Source organism: Pinus tabuliformis, chromosome 5_1, assembly GCF_031772625.1.
Source record: "Pinus tabuliformis cultivar Carrire ecotype Pingquan chromosome 5_1, CPIR1, whole genome shotgun sequence".
Classification (NCBI taxonomy): Eukaryota; Viridiplantae; Streptophyta; class Pinopsida; order Pinales; family Pinaceae; genus Pinus; species Pinus tabuliformis.
Window position 1 is genome coordinate 321,986,288 of NC_142305.1, and position 13,172 is coordinate 321,999,459.

Below are 13,172 nucleotides of genomic sequence, written 5' to 3' on the forward strand. Positions count from 1 at the left end.
CTCCTCTTTGGATAACCTAGATCCCTCTTTTCCCAAGATGATCCTAGAAGTCAACATACCCAATTCCAAACCTACACCAATCACTTCCATCAATCAACCCTCCGTCTCATCACCACCTTCAAACATCCCTCCCTTTTATTAACCAGGTCTGAATTGTGGCCTTGACACCTCCATAGATCCTAGTGGGGACATAGAACTAGACTCACTAGATCTCCCAACAATCACCAATGTGTGGAAAGGTAAGGACCTAAACTCCCTCCTGAAATACCAAGTTAAATGATTGGGCAAAGCATTTCTCAGGTCTTGCTAGCATGTTAAACCCTTGCTTGGTTGTCCCTCTATGAGATTGTTAGGAGTCCAATCACAGTTGATGAAAGAGAAAATAAAAATCCACAAGGGAGAAAAGAAAAATGGTAAAAAAAGAAATCAACAAATCTTGGAAGAATTAAGAGGAATATTAGTCATCTCAGGGTGAATCAAATTAATCTTGGAAGTTTACTCCGCAACCAACCCATCCTCAACATTAAGATCATATATTGGAATGTCAAAGGCCTTAATTGTAAAGGAAAATAGAGGCTCCTTGAGGAAAAATGGTATTTTGAGCATCCTACCTTCAGGATTTTTCAGGAAATGAAATCTTCTGGTGATATAATCAATAAAATTACTAGTAAATTGGGTAGAGATATTAAAATTTATTTAGTTTAAAATTTGGGGAGATGTTTCTATGAATTTTCCTAGAACTAAGTAGAGCGCCCATCTCCGATTTCCCATAAATAGTGTTGTTGAATTAGGTGCATGCCCTTTTTGCGATAGTCCAGATGGATGAGCCTACGTTGGGGAAATGCATTCAAATAAGGACTTGAGGAGGGGCATGATCGACATAATTATAATACCAAAGACACTTAAATATATGTTATCCACCTTGGATCCATCTACACAATGTTTTAGCACCAAGGATTATTTCAATGGTGGTGGGATCCTGCAATTCTAACCCACCCTTCAATTTTGGTAATTTTTTTTTCCTATGCAACTATATTTTCTCCATGTTGGCTCACCTCCAAAGAAAGGTGAACTAGGTTGAATAGATTTCAATTTGAATAGAAGTAGGGACCATGATGATAGAGAAAATATAGATGGGTAGGGCTTGCAGGAGGATTAGGAAACCAACAATATTGAAGGAACAAAATTCCCATCTCGCTAACTTACTATTGATCTTGGTTAGAAGTTGTTCCCATTAGTTCCATTTGAATGATTTTTCTGCAAGAGAGGAATCAAAGTACTTATAGGGGAGTATTCTTGTGTGGATTTTGAGAATGCTTTCTTTGTCTCTATATAGAGAGAAGGGGGTTAAAAAATTAAACTTGAGAATTGGTTTTGTTAATTTGCATACCTGATGCTTGATAGAAATTGTCTAGGATTTGTATGAAGCCCTTAACCTATTAAATAGTGGGGATTTCCATGCCCATAGTATTGTCTAAAAATTGTTGATGAGTTAGAGGAAGACTTGTTCTAAATAATCAAAGACATTTGATCTTTTAATTTTCTACCACCACTTTAAAGGATCATCTCAGCCCTTTCACCACCAATATGAAGAGGAAGGGTGAAAGAGGATCTCCTTAAAGAATGCCAAAGATGCTATGAATGGATTGGTAGGTGAATTGTTGATGAGAATAGAGAAGAATGTATAATATAACATGCTTTGAATCCATGCAAGCGACTCTAGATTAAAAAAGAAGGCTATAAGAATGTTGAATATGTAGTGCTAATTGAGCTTTTCGAAGGCCTTTGAGAGGTCCAACTTGAGTAGTATACCAATATATTTGAATTTTTTAATGGATGGTTTCATATGCTACCATGATACCATCTAGAATTTGGCACCCTCAACATAGCCTATTTTCTCTAGTGAAATGAGCTATATAAGGAGAGATTTATGCCTATTGGCAATGATTTCAGTAATGAATTTGTAGATGAAATTTCATAAGGTGATAGTCGTGTATCCATTTGGGTCCTCCCCCTTGTATTTATTTGGAATAAGAATGAGAAAAGTGGCATGAAGACTTTGAGGATGGATTATGACCATCTGGATTCTTCCACTACTTGTTAGATGTCTTGTCTCACTACGAACCAATAATGTTGGAAAAAATCAGCTATAAAACCATAGGGTTGGGAGCTTTGTCAGAGTCCATCTATTAAATTATTGCTTTGACATATTCAAAGGATATCTCCCATAGAATAGCCTCGTGGCTAACTCACCTCTAAAAAATTGGTAATGGTAGCTTATTTAGATGGACCAATGGTCCCAAAATAAGGTGTTTAGAATGAGCGAAGGTGGGGTGCAAACTTCTATCATCCCACCAGGTCATAGAATTAGTGTGACAACCCATTTGGGCTAATACCCTTTTGTAAAAATTTGAAACATTCTTGTAATAAAAATATAAACTAACTAAGACATGGGACATAGATTTGAGAGCTAGAGGAGGAGGTTGCTTGGCAATGGGAGGAAGTGGTTATTAATACCAGTCATGGGCTAATTAGTGGGCCTTTAAATGGTATGACTACACATTGAATTAAGTGATAGGAAGAGAGGAGGAGCCCATACTCCTTTGGTAAAATCCAAAAACAAAAGGACAAGATATAAGTTAATTAAAAGAGGTGGAGCAACGCTTGTTGCATGGGAGAGTGTTATGGAGAGGTGGCATACCAACATTTCCAAAACCACTTATGGTGGCAATAGAATGATGGGAGAACATCAACAAACATAGTGGTGTAGGAATAGGAGGGGACAAATATAGACTAAAAATACAGGGCATGAGTCATGTCATAGAGAAAAACAAGGAGGAAACTCTTGGAATCCACATAAGGATGAACTCCTTCAAATATAAATGACTGTTTCCTAAGGAGATGGAAAGAAACACCATGTGGGGGAATACATAGGAAGATGATACACATGTAGAATACCTAATGATAGAGTGGCATTACACTGGAAAAATGAGGCACAAAATAGAAAGGAAAATACCCATATGCTTGGTCCAAGAACACATAACAATGCGGTGCCTAATAAGTGGAATGCAATTGTCAAGGGAGAAATTAATCTCAAGGGAGTGCGCACAAAATACAATGAGGAAATAACAACAAAGGAGCACAAAACAGGGTTGTGAAAATCTTTTTGTCATGATTAACTATCAAGAAGACATTATTTCAAGGTTTGACATCTGATTTGCATTGTTTTAGTGTCCTCTAGGTTCTTAGTTTAGGGTAGAGGCACTAGGGTATCAAGGTATTTGGCTGTTGGGTGGAGATAGGTGGATCTACGGTCTCATAGTGGTGTTGATGGTGTGAGAAGTTTCCTTTGAGCATTCTTTCTCAAGCTCTGAAACTGACTTGGGGGTGATTGACTACAAGAAATATTTCAGTGCAAGCCAATCTATGATTGGGTGGAGATTTGAAGTCTCAGTCTTAGTTTCCAGGATTATAGACATAAGATAAGTTTCCTTCCTATATTACTATGTATTTGATTACAATGTAGAATTTCATGAGTGTTATTTGTTGTTCTTAAAATTCTTGTGTTAATGAAGAGGAATTCCTATTCCTGTGAGTCTTGATAAGGAATGCATATGCCTATATAATGTGATGAATAATGCCTGATCCTATGTGCATTGTTGAGTTGAAGCTGATATAAAGCCTTGTCATGAGAAATATATGGCCTCTTTATTTTACTAGTTGATCTCAGGCATGTGAACTAAGTGTGTTTTTGGTCCTTAGGCCATTGATTTGTTGCAAATAAAATCATGCTTTTGCTCATACATATATGTATATATTGTGGAAATATGGATGTGGTTGTGATTTCATGGTAGAAAAAGCATTGGTATTATGTGGTCTGTGTTGTTAAGTGACTTGGACAAAGAGTGCCTATATATAGATATATATGAAGCATAAGAAGGATGGCAATATATATATATATATATATATATATATATATATATATATATATATATATATATATATATATATATATATATATATATATATATATATATATATATATATATATGGGTTGAGTGATTATTAATCTTACGAGAGATAGGTGTTTCTAGGCATCGAGGGTGGTTGGAAAAGGTTTGCATAACATATATATCCATATGAGCTCAAGAGGGAGTCGCGTAAGGATTCGACTAAGTGTTGAAGGGGGGTGAGATGAGATGGAGATGATTTTTCCAGTAATAAACGTAACATGATCCCCATCTCAAGACCTTGGAGAACCCTTAGAGGTGTCCAAAAGTGAGATGGCAAGGAAGTGAGGGTTGAGAGATGAGAAATATCACTCAATAAGTAACATTAATTTAATCTATATCGCCCAGGAGTTAATGCTTTATGTTTTTCTCCATGTGCCAAGGAAAAAGGGATGACCAAAATTGAGATTTCATTAAAATGAGAAAGCTATGTTTAGCACCAAAGAGTCGAGGATAGTGGAATCTATACTAGGTGGTAGCATGATGTGGACCTAGGCTGACATGGTGCCACAATAGTGTGCCATGCGATAATCAGATTCAACCATATCAGAGGGTCAGGGGGCTCTAAAGTGAGTGGGACATGGCATTCTCGGAGGAGGTGATGTGTGTAGGATGATATCATCATGAAATCATATCAGCATGGCATCATCTTGGGCCATTGGAGGAGTCATGACATGTTCTATGGGAATAGGATGAGGACCAACAACTGAGATTGACAGAGAAGGTCTTTAAAACTTAAAGGCATAAATCTTGAACCTCAATACTTTTCCAATATACATGCTATGGAAACCCATCGAGAGACAAAGGTTGAGATGAGAAGCCTTCGTGTCAGTTGACGTGGATTTTTTTTGTCTCACCCTAGAAATTTTGTTATGATCCATGTATGGTGGGGCCATGGAGGGATGGTGACAAGGATGATAAATGATGACTCCTCCTGTTGAGTGATGTAAATAAAATTCATCTCACCCCAGCTTGTTTTTAAGCAGTAAGTCATGGTAAGTTGAGGGACTAGGCCGAGGGATAAGATTTCACATAACGGGGTTTGATTGTATGCTAGCCGTGACCCAAGATGATGGGGTTGAGGATGAAACAATGATGTGTTAGTGTGACATGGGTTTGACTAAGGATACATTGATCTCCAACGAGGGATGGAGGGCTACCATGTGGGCACCACATGGGGTCCATATAGGTCCCATGTGGTAGCATAACGTTGATATGGAAAGTTTTTAATGGACCATATTTAAATAGCCATAATTTTTTACCTGAGAGTTAGTTTATGATACGTTTTATATCACCAAAAAAGCTCTCACCAAGCTAGACATAATGGTGGCACCAGTTTATAGTTTCAAGGAGTTTGGAAAGAGAAGAAGTTTCAAGACACCATTTCCATAACAAGACTATGGAAGTTGGGTCAACGATAGTAACACCTTTTTATACCCTTGGTATGGTCTATGGAGTGGATGGGGGTGTTATAGAGTGGTGTCAGAGTAGAAGGTTCAATGCATGAACCTCTAGAGATCAGTGGAGCTCAAGCTCTAAGTGTAATAGTTGAATGGGAATATGATTTTGGGCTTCTTATAACATTTGATTATGGATTGCATGTTAACTGTAATGACGTTTGAATTATTAGAAAAAAACAATAACTTTGCATGAATTTTCTTTTATGGCACCCTAAAGGCTTGGGCAATATATTGTGTGACCTTGGATGCTTTTCATTTCCTTAAAGGTTACAAAACTAATTCCATGTTGTGTGTATGCTTACTTACAATATACCAACACTACTAGTTAAATGATGTGTTTTTTATACATGTGAATGTTCATATGATAGAAGGGATTTGAAGAAAAATACATGTGTTGATGTGTCTGCATTACATTGCTTGATCTAGTGAATGTTAAGCATTCATATGTGTGTGTGTGTGTATACACATTCAATGGGATGTGAAATCCCATAATTTCATATTACATGTGGAAAACAACCTTGATGAATTGGAGGATTGGATGTTTCAATATACTGATCATTGTTGTCATGATCTTTCTTATGGTTGCTTGTCATCAATGGTCAATACCTTCCTGGTCCAACTATATTGTTTAGCATATGGGGAGGATAGTTAAATCTTGCAATGGTTTTTATTTCAATATGGGGTTGGGACATCCAAGTTTACTACTTGAACTTGATGGGCTTGAGGGAAAAGGTTCTATGCGAGACCTTTGAGGGCATAAGATTTTGTGACTCTAATATCAAGTAAAGTGTTTTGTAATGATTGCAAGTAGGTGTTGGTTGTGGCACTGTGTGTTATGGTTATGTGTTAATTTCAGATTTTTCATTATATGATGATATTATGATTGTGAAATACTAGAAAGGATAGACGCTACTATGTTATATTTATTCTAACTGATTTTTAAGATTATACATGTCATGGTGGATAGCCTTGGTAAAGAGTTTGAATACATTTTCTATCCATGGCCTTGTTAAAGAGGCTAGTTCTCAATAAGTGATGACGGTCTCAGTAAAGAGACTGAATGTAACTAATTAAGATGATATGTACATAAGTATGTAAATTTTGATATTGAGAATTATGTTGAGCTACATAAAGGTACACATTTATATCAGTGGTTTTGAGACATGTCACTGATAACAATTTGAGATGTCTCTATAGCTATAGTTTAACATGCCTGGAACTAACATGACAAGGTAATAGCTAATTTATTTATATTGATTAAAACTAACTATTGAGTGTTTGTGACAACATAAAATACAAGACAAGACAATAAAAAATGAAAAGACTCAGTTTCAGCAAGAAGAAAGGCATGGATAGTGGCATGGTGCAACATCACATGGACCAAGTCCATCGTGAATAAGAAAGAGAAAATTCCTTCGAAAAAGTAAGAACTTGCAAGAGTTTGAAGGTTGAGCTCAAGAGCTACAAGGTAGAGAAAAAGAAGGAAGATGAAGTAATTGAGCTACAATAACATGAGTTGATAGTAGGAGGAAAGGGAGAAGCATCTCCTCAGGACCTCTGATTTGCGTATATATATACACGTATACGTATTGTATATATATGTATTATATATATATATATATATATATATCTATTATGTAATGTAACATAGCATATTTAGGAGAGTGATGGAAACGACGGCTAGGGTTTTGGTATCCAGAGTCAAAGAGGCTTTGAATTATCTCATGCTAGATGGAGAAAACAAAGGTCTAGGGCATCACAACTATTTGCAGGGCCAGGATCTACCTAGATCTGTAGCCTATACTGATCCGAAGATGTTACCCCGTCCGCTTATCGCCGCTGGTGAAATATTGCTCAGATTAGGGAGTTGACTTGTGATAAAAACTGTGATTTACTCCTCTGTAAAAGACTCAGCAGAAAAACCATGGAAAAAAAATGTTGGATTGGGTATCTATTCCCACGCCGAGGAACTTATTCAACACCCCAATGGTATTGATACTTACCGTATCGAATGCGGGATGCAAAAGCTCAAAATTTATCTTGGTCGCGACTCTCTATACTCCCATCTACGAAAAGGACGAACAAGAAAGCCCCAAATTCAAATCGGCTGCTCGATTTACACGATGTGTCAAGGAGGCGGAGGGGTTTTAGAAGGGCAGTTACAATTTTCTCCAAACCGTTGGCATTGATGCAATCGTCATCCATTTCAACATCCATCGACCTCCTAACAAGAGATCTAGCTCAATGACGGTGGAGGTTTTTTAATAGGCATTGGTTCTTCTTCACAAAACAACGATCTCAATGCATTACCTTGGATCCCTCAATATTTTGAAGAGTGGTACCTTCGATGAAGAGATCATATCCATATCTATTTGTCCTGCTCAGGATATAGGCGCTAAGCCTTTGAATGGGTAATTCTCAACCTATCTACTAGACCCACGCATAAAATAGTGTTTCTGGATTCAAACCCGACACCGGTTGTGTGATATCCTCCCCTTTAATGGTGTCAGGCTTTTAGCTAGAGGATTCTTCTACAACTGTTCAAGAATTGCAGTATATGTAAGATAGTGGAAGGCGAAGGATGGATATGGTGTCTCCTGTGTTCTGTAGCACAAACTGAATGTAGGAGGAACCATCAAACCATATGAGAATAATAAATGGACGGATCTCCAACAAAAACAGTCTCAAGGATCTCAGATCCAAATTTTTATCAGATCATGAGTGGAAAAACTATTTGTATGAGGGTTTGTATCTAGGGGTAGGTACAAAATCTGAAATGAAAGATTCAAGAGCAAATGGGTATCCCAACAAAATTGCAAAACCTGATATATGCAGGGAAATCAATGCAAGAGGACTTCAAGGTGTAGCATGCGACCATCATCCTCAACTTGAGACTTCTTGGAGGATGCCTTGGATCCAACTCAAAAGGTCCAATTTCATTCAAAGGAGCAGTCAAAGAGAACACATAGCCACAAATACAACCAGAGAAATCCTCCACCCTTCCTGGCCCATATATTGTGGAACATATGACCTAGGTACCAACGTTGTCGGTCAACCTGATTGAGGTAAATGAGATTTATGCAAAATTCCATTCAAAAGAAATTATATGTATATTCAATGGCTCCTGGACCAAATCAGAGGCGCTAGACCAATGGATCCACTCTACATGAACAAAAAATTGTGATATACATTAGTATGTTCAAGGAGTTTTTTCATTGTAAAGTTCGATACAAAAAAAGATAAGAATTATGCATTAAACAAGGGACCTTGGTTTTGGGGCAATGCAGGCCTATTCATGACTCCTTGGTTTTTGGGATTTGATGCAAATACCATGGTGGTATCCAAAATGCCAGTATGGGTCAGGTTACATAATCTACCATTGCATTTTTGGCACCACAAAGTATTAGAAGGGATTGAAAATTCGTTGGGAAGTTTCTTAAAGGTGGATGCAAAACGAGTTTCAAAAGGAATCTTCACCTTTGCTAGAATCTGCATAGAGGTAGACCTTAGTAAAGGCTTACCTGATTGCATCTTACTGATTCAAAACAATTTGTAGTGGTCACAACCCCTTAACTATGAGAACATGAATTTTCGATGCTACACATGTTTCTAAACTGGTCACCTTCAAAGCGCTTGTCCTCAAGCCAAAAAACACCCCAAAAGGAAAAAGAGACAACCAAAAAAGCCAAAAGGTCTGCAACTTTCAGAAAATCAGGAAACTACAAAAAATAACTCAAACATAAATGATTTGAATTATCAGGACATTCCACAGAAGGAAGAAACTGAGAACAACTCTGCTTTAGTTCTAATATCTTCAGCTCAACAGAAGCAGATTACTTATGAAAAAGAAGTAATTGGTACCAAACGAACTCATGTATCAGAAGGTTTAGACTCAGAAAAAGAAGTCCCAACAAATGTAAAATAAACTCAAATGAATATTGTATCATCCATGCCCAAATCTAGTGGTTAGCGGAAAGTAGAGAAAAAGAAAGGTATGAAAGAGTAGTCTAGTATAACTCTTCAATGATTTTTTGATTGATCTTGGATACCAAGATTCGTGGCTTTTATGCATATGTTTTTTAGCATCTACAATATGTAATTTTGTTCAAAATGAATAAAATTGCGATTTTTCCTTATATATATAGATATCGAAAAATGAGTCCTTAATGTATTATTTTGGGGCATCAAAATTTTGAAGTAGTATAAAGATCTCTAGAATTCACTCAACTTGGAAATTGAACTTAGGAAAATTGTGTCAAATTTTTTGGTTGATTGTATGTTTCATGTATCTTTATGAATGAATTTATAATTTTTTTTTGTTATTCTTTTTCCTTTTATTAATTCTCTCATTCTTCTTGATTCTTCCTTTTTAACCTTCATGCTTTGGGGGCCTTGGGAAAATCGGTTGGGTGTGGAAAGAAATCCATGGATATATGGGGAAGAGATGAGGAGAACTGAGTGGGACCCAACAAAAATATGCGACCGTGATAAAAACTTGTATATGATTAAAGGGTAGTTGAAGATATGCACAGGCGAAAAAAAATCTAGGGGATTGGTTATGTCAATGAGAATAAAAATGAACTGTGATGTGATTTTCATGAGAATGATATAAAAGGAAAGAGAATTTGTAATTGCCATGAAATGACATTCAGAAGGTTATTGAATGTTTCGGGTAACCTGGAACATCTTTGGGTAGTGCATGCTTGGGATGACCAAGACACCTCTATATGCATTCTCTATGTCATATTACATAGAAGGAATGAAAGATGTCATTCGAACCTATAGGTATTTGGTAAAGCACCATCCTAATAGAAATATAAGCTACCTATCTTTAAAAATATTATGACTGTATGTTGGCACATGAATAGCATGAGTGAGGGAAATGCTGAGTTTAAACACACTACTGATAATGATAGCAACAATAATACTAGCTGAAGGTGTTGGTGATGGCAGTAAGGTAAAAGGGAGGAATTTAGATAAAATAATTCCTTTGGCCACATTGGAAATTTCTATTTCAGTGATTATGCGTGTATATATATTCATGAACAAGGTAATGGTTAAACACATGTGTAAAATTGCTATTGATATCGACAGGTTCTCAATCATTCTCATGTAAGAATAAATAATCATGTTTATGAATTGAATGCATGTATGGATAACATGTTTAATATTTTTGGTTGTGTGAGTAATCAATTGCGAAAGAGGAAGCCTTGCTGATTTATGATTTTAATATCATGAGATTCAAACACTTATGTTTATGTCATGTTTATGAATAGGAAATGTCGAAGATTATGTCAGTATGTATATTATTACAAAATGGATCCTTGGTTAAAGGATTAGACACACATGTTATCATTTACAACCCACATAGGTAGATCACCTAGATTGGGAGTTTCCTAGGATGATATTTGGATAGCTATACCACTAAATATTGGGACTTTACTGAGTGTGGGGGAAGTGACGGGAATTCATGATGTTGTGCAATATGTATATGTGTATATGTGCATATGTTGTATAATGTGTATATATATGTGATGTGGGATTGACATGAATACTAACTGTTAACAATTATTGGGACAAGAAGGTATGGGACTACTTGGGCCTATGATGATATTGGTATAGGAAGGAATGGGAGTTCATGGGCCTATCATAATATTCCCATTGACTAAATACTATTGGGATTGGTAATTCCCATACTTGTGGTGAAGCAAATGGGCTTATTTTGAGCATATCCACCATTGTATCCTTGCTAGATTTTAAAATTGATCTAGTGTGTGGGAGTCGAAGAATAAAGATCATGTGGAGGAACTCCACCACTGGATGCTTGTTGGGTTTGGAAATCAATCCAGTGTGTGTGAGTAGAAGACTGAAGACTGCATGGAGAACCTCCACGATTGGATGCTTGTCGAGTTTAAAAATTGATCCAGTGTGTGTGAGTAGAAGAATAAGTATTGTATGGAACATTTCCACCACTAGATGTGGCCAATTTTGGCAACTATATTAATGCATGTGAGTTAAAGATTGCATGGAGCTGTATGAGAAATGTTGAGTGTTATTTGGACTTGGAAAATCACTCAGTACATGTCAATCAAAGGAGAAAGAAAACTAGAGATAAGTATTAATTATTCCGTTTGATTTAATGAATTTCTAAATTATTTCCATAATTTACTTTTTGTTGGAAACAATATTAATAATGAGACTTGGGGTGAATCAATATTAAGGCTAATTTAAAATTTTCTCCCAATTTATATTTAATCATTCAAACTTAGCACCCATTACATGAGAGAAACCATCAACAAACCATAACAACAACCAATAAGAAAAACTGTCACAACATGAGCAACACAAATATGGCATAGAGGTTTGACGTGGAAACCCTTATGGGAAAAAACCACCAAACCTTGTTGTTGTTATTGATGTAAAAATAAGAGCACCTAATCTATTACATAAATATGTTTGTGAGCCACCACTCACAGGAAGCACCAACTCCCTTTGATTGTTTGCTAGCACCCACTAGCAGGAAGCACCAACTCCCTCCTTTTGCAGACACTTGATCAACCTACCAGAAGCACCATCTGAAGCACCAACTTCATGGATTTGTTGCAAGCATCAAATTACAGCTCCTTGGATTTACTCAAGCATAAACTTATAGGAGGCACCAACTCCCAAGATTTCTTTAGACACCCACTAGAGATGGAAGCACTAACTTCCTGTATGCATGCTCCAACCCACACTCAAAAGAAAACTTATTTCTTACTGTAATTGGCAACCTCTCTACCTTTTTTCAACTATGTTCTCCTCAACATTCTTTTGGCCCATGCATGCCACTGTCCTCTTCTCACCCTGTAGCATATTGCTGTTAACTCATAGACCACACAACACTCTATCCTCTGCTCACTCCACAACATCTTGCTGTTAAATCAATAACATTCACTCAACTCTCTACCTTCTTCTTCTGCTCTGGCACTTTCGACCTTTCACACAGTAACACAGGATCTCTCAACCTCTCACACAACAACACAAGCTCTCTCAGGGTATATTTCCTCTACATAGAAACACCCAACCTCTCTCTCTGTAGCATTGGCACACTTGGCCTCTCCTCAGTAGCGCACACATGCACAAAGTTCTCAAATCAACTCACTGGGAACAATGTTGCTTCCTTCGATTGCTCAACTGAAATCTTGGGGTTTTGTTTCACTAAAGCACAATGATCAATGTTGTCTCTGTCGTACATCACTTTTCCATTCAAACTGCCCGAGCATACCTCTACATGGCATTCCTTCTTGTTGTTTCCTCTCTTGCTTGAATTCTATCGCTGATTTAAATATGAGAATGGTCACCGTTCACTCACCAATTGTGGTTGTAGTACAATTAATTCGTAGAATGAGTCTCTATGTGATTCTCCATGCTGAGAAATAAATATTAGTCAGTCTGTACACTCCAATAAGGATCTTGTTCTTTTTGTGAATAAATCTCTTGTCCTTTCAAGGCTCTGATATTCATTTAATCCCCTGTAGCATGCACACAAGATCAGGGATGACTTGTCTTAGCTCACTTACAAACTCCATTTAAATAATCCTGCACAATCATGGTCCTTGTTGTCGTGACCCAATGATCTTTGTCTTTGTCTCCTACCTACCACAATTGCCATTGACTCTAAACTATTGTCTCATTCATCTGCCATACACCTTTATGCTGCAAT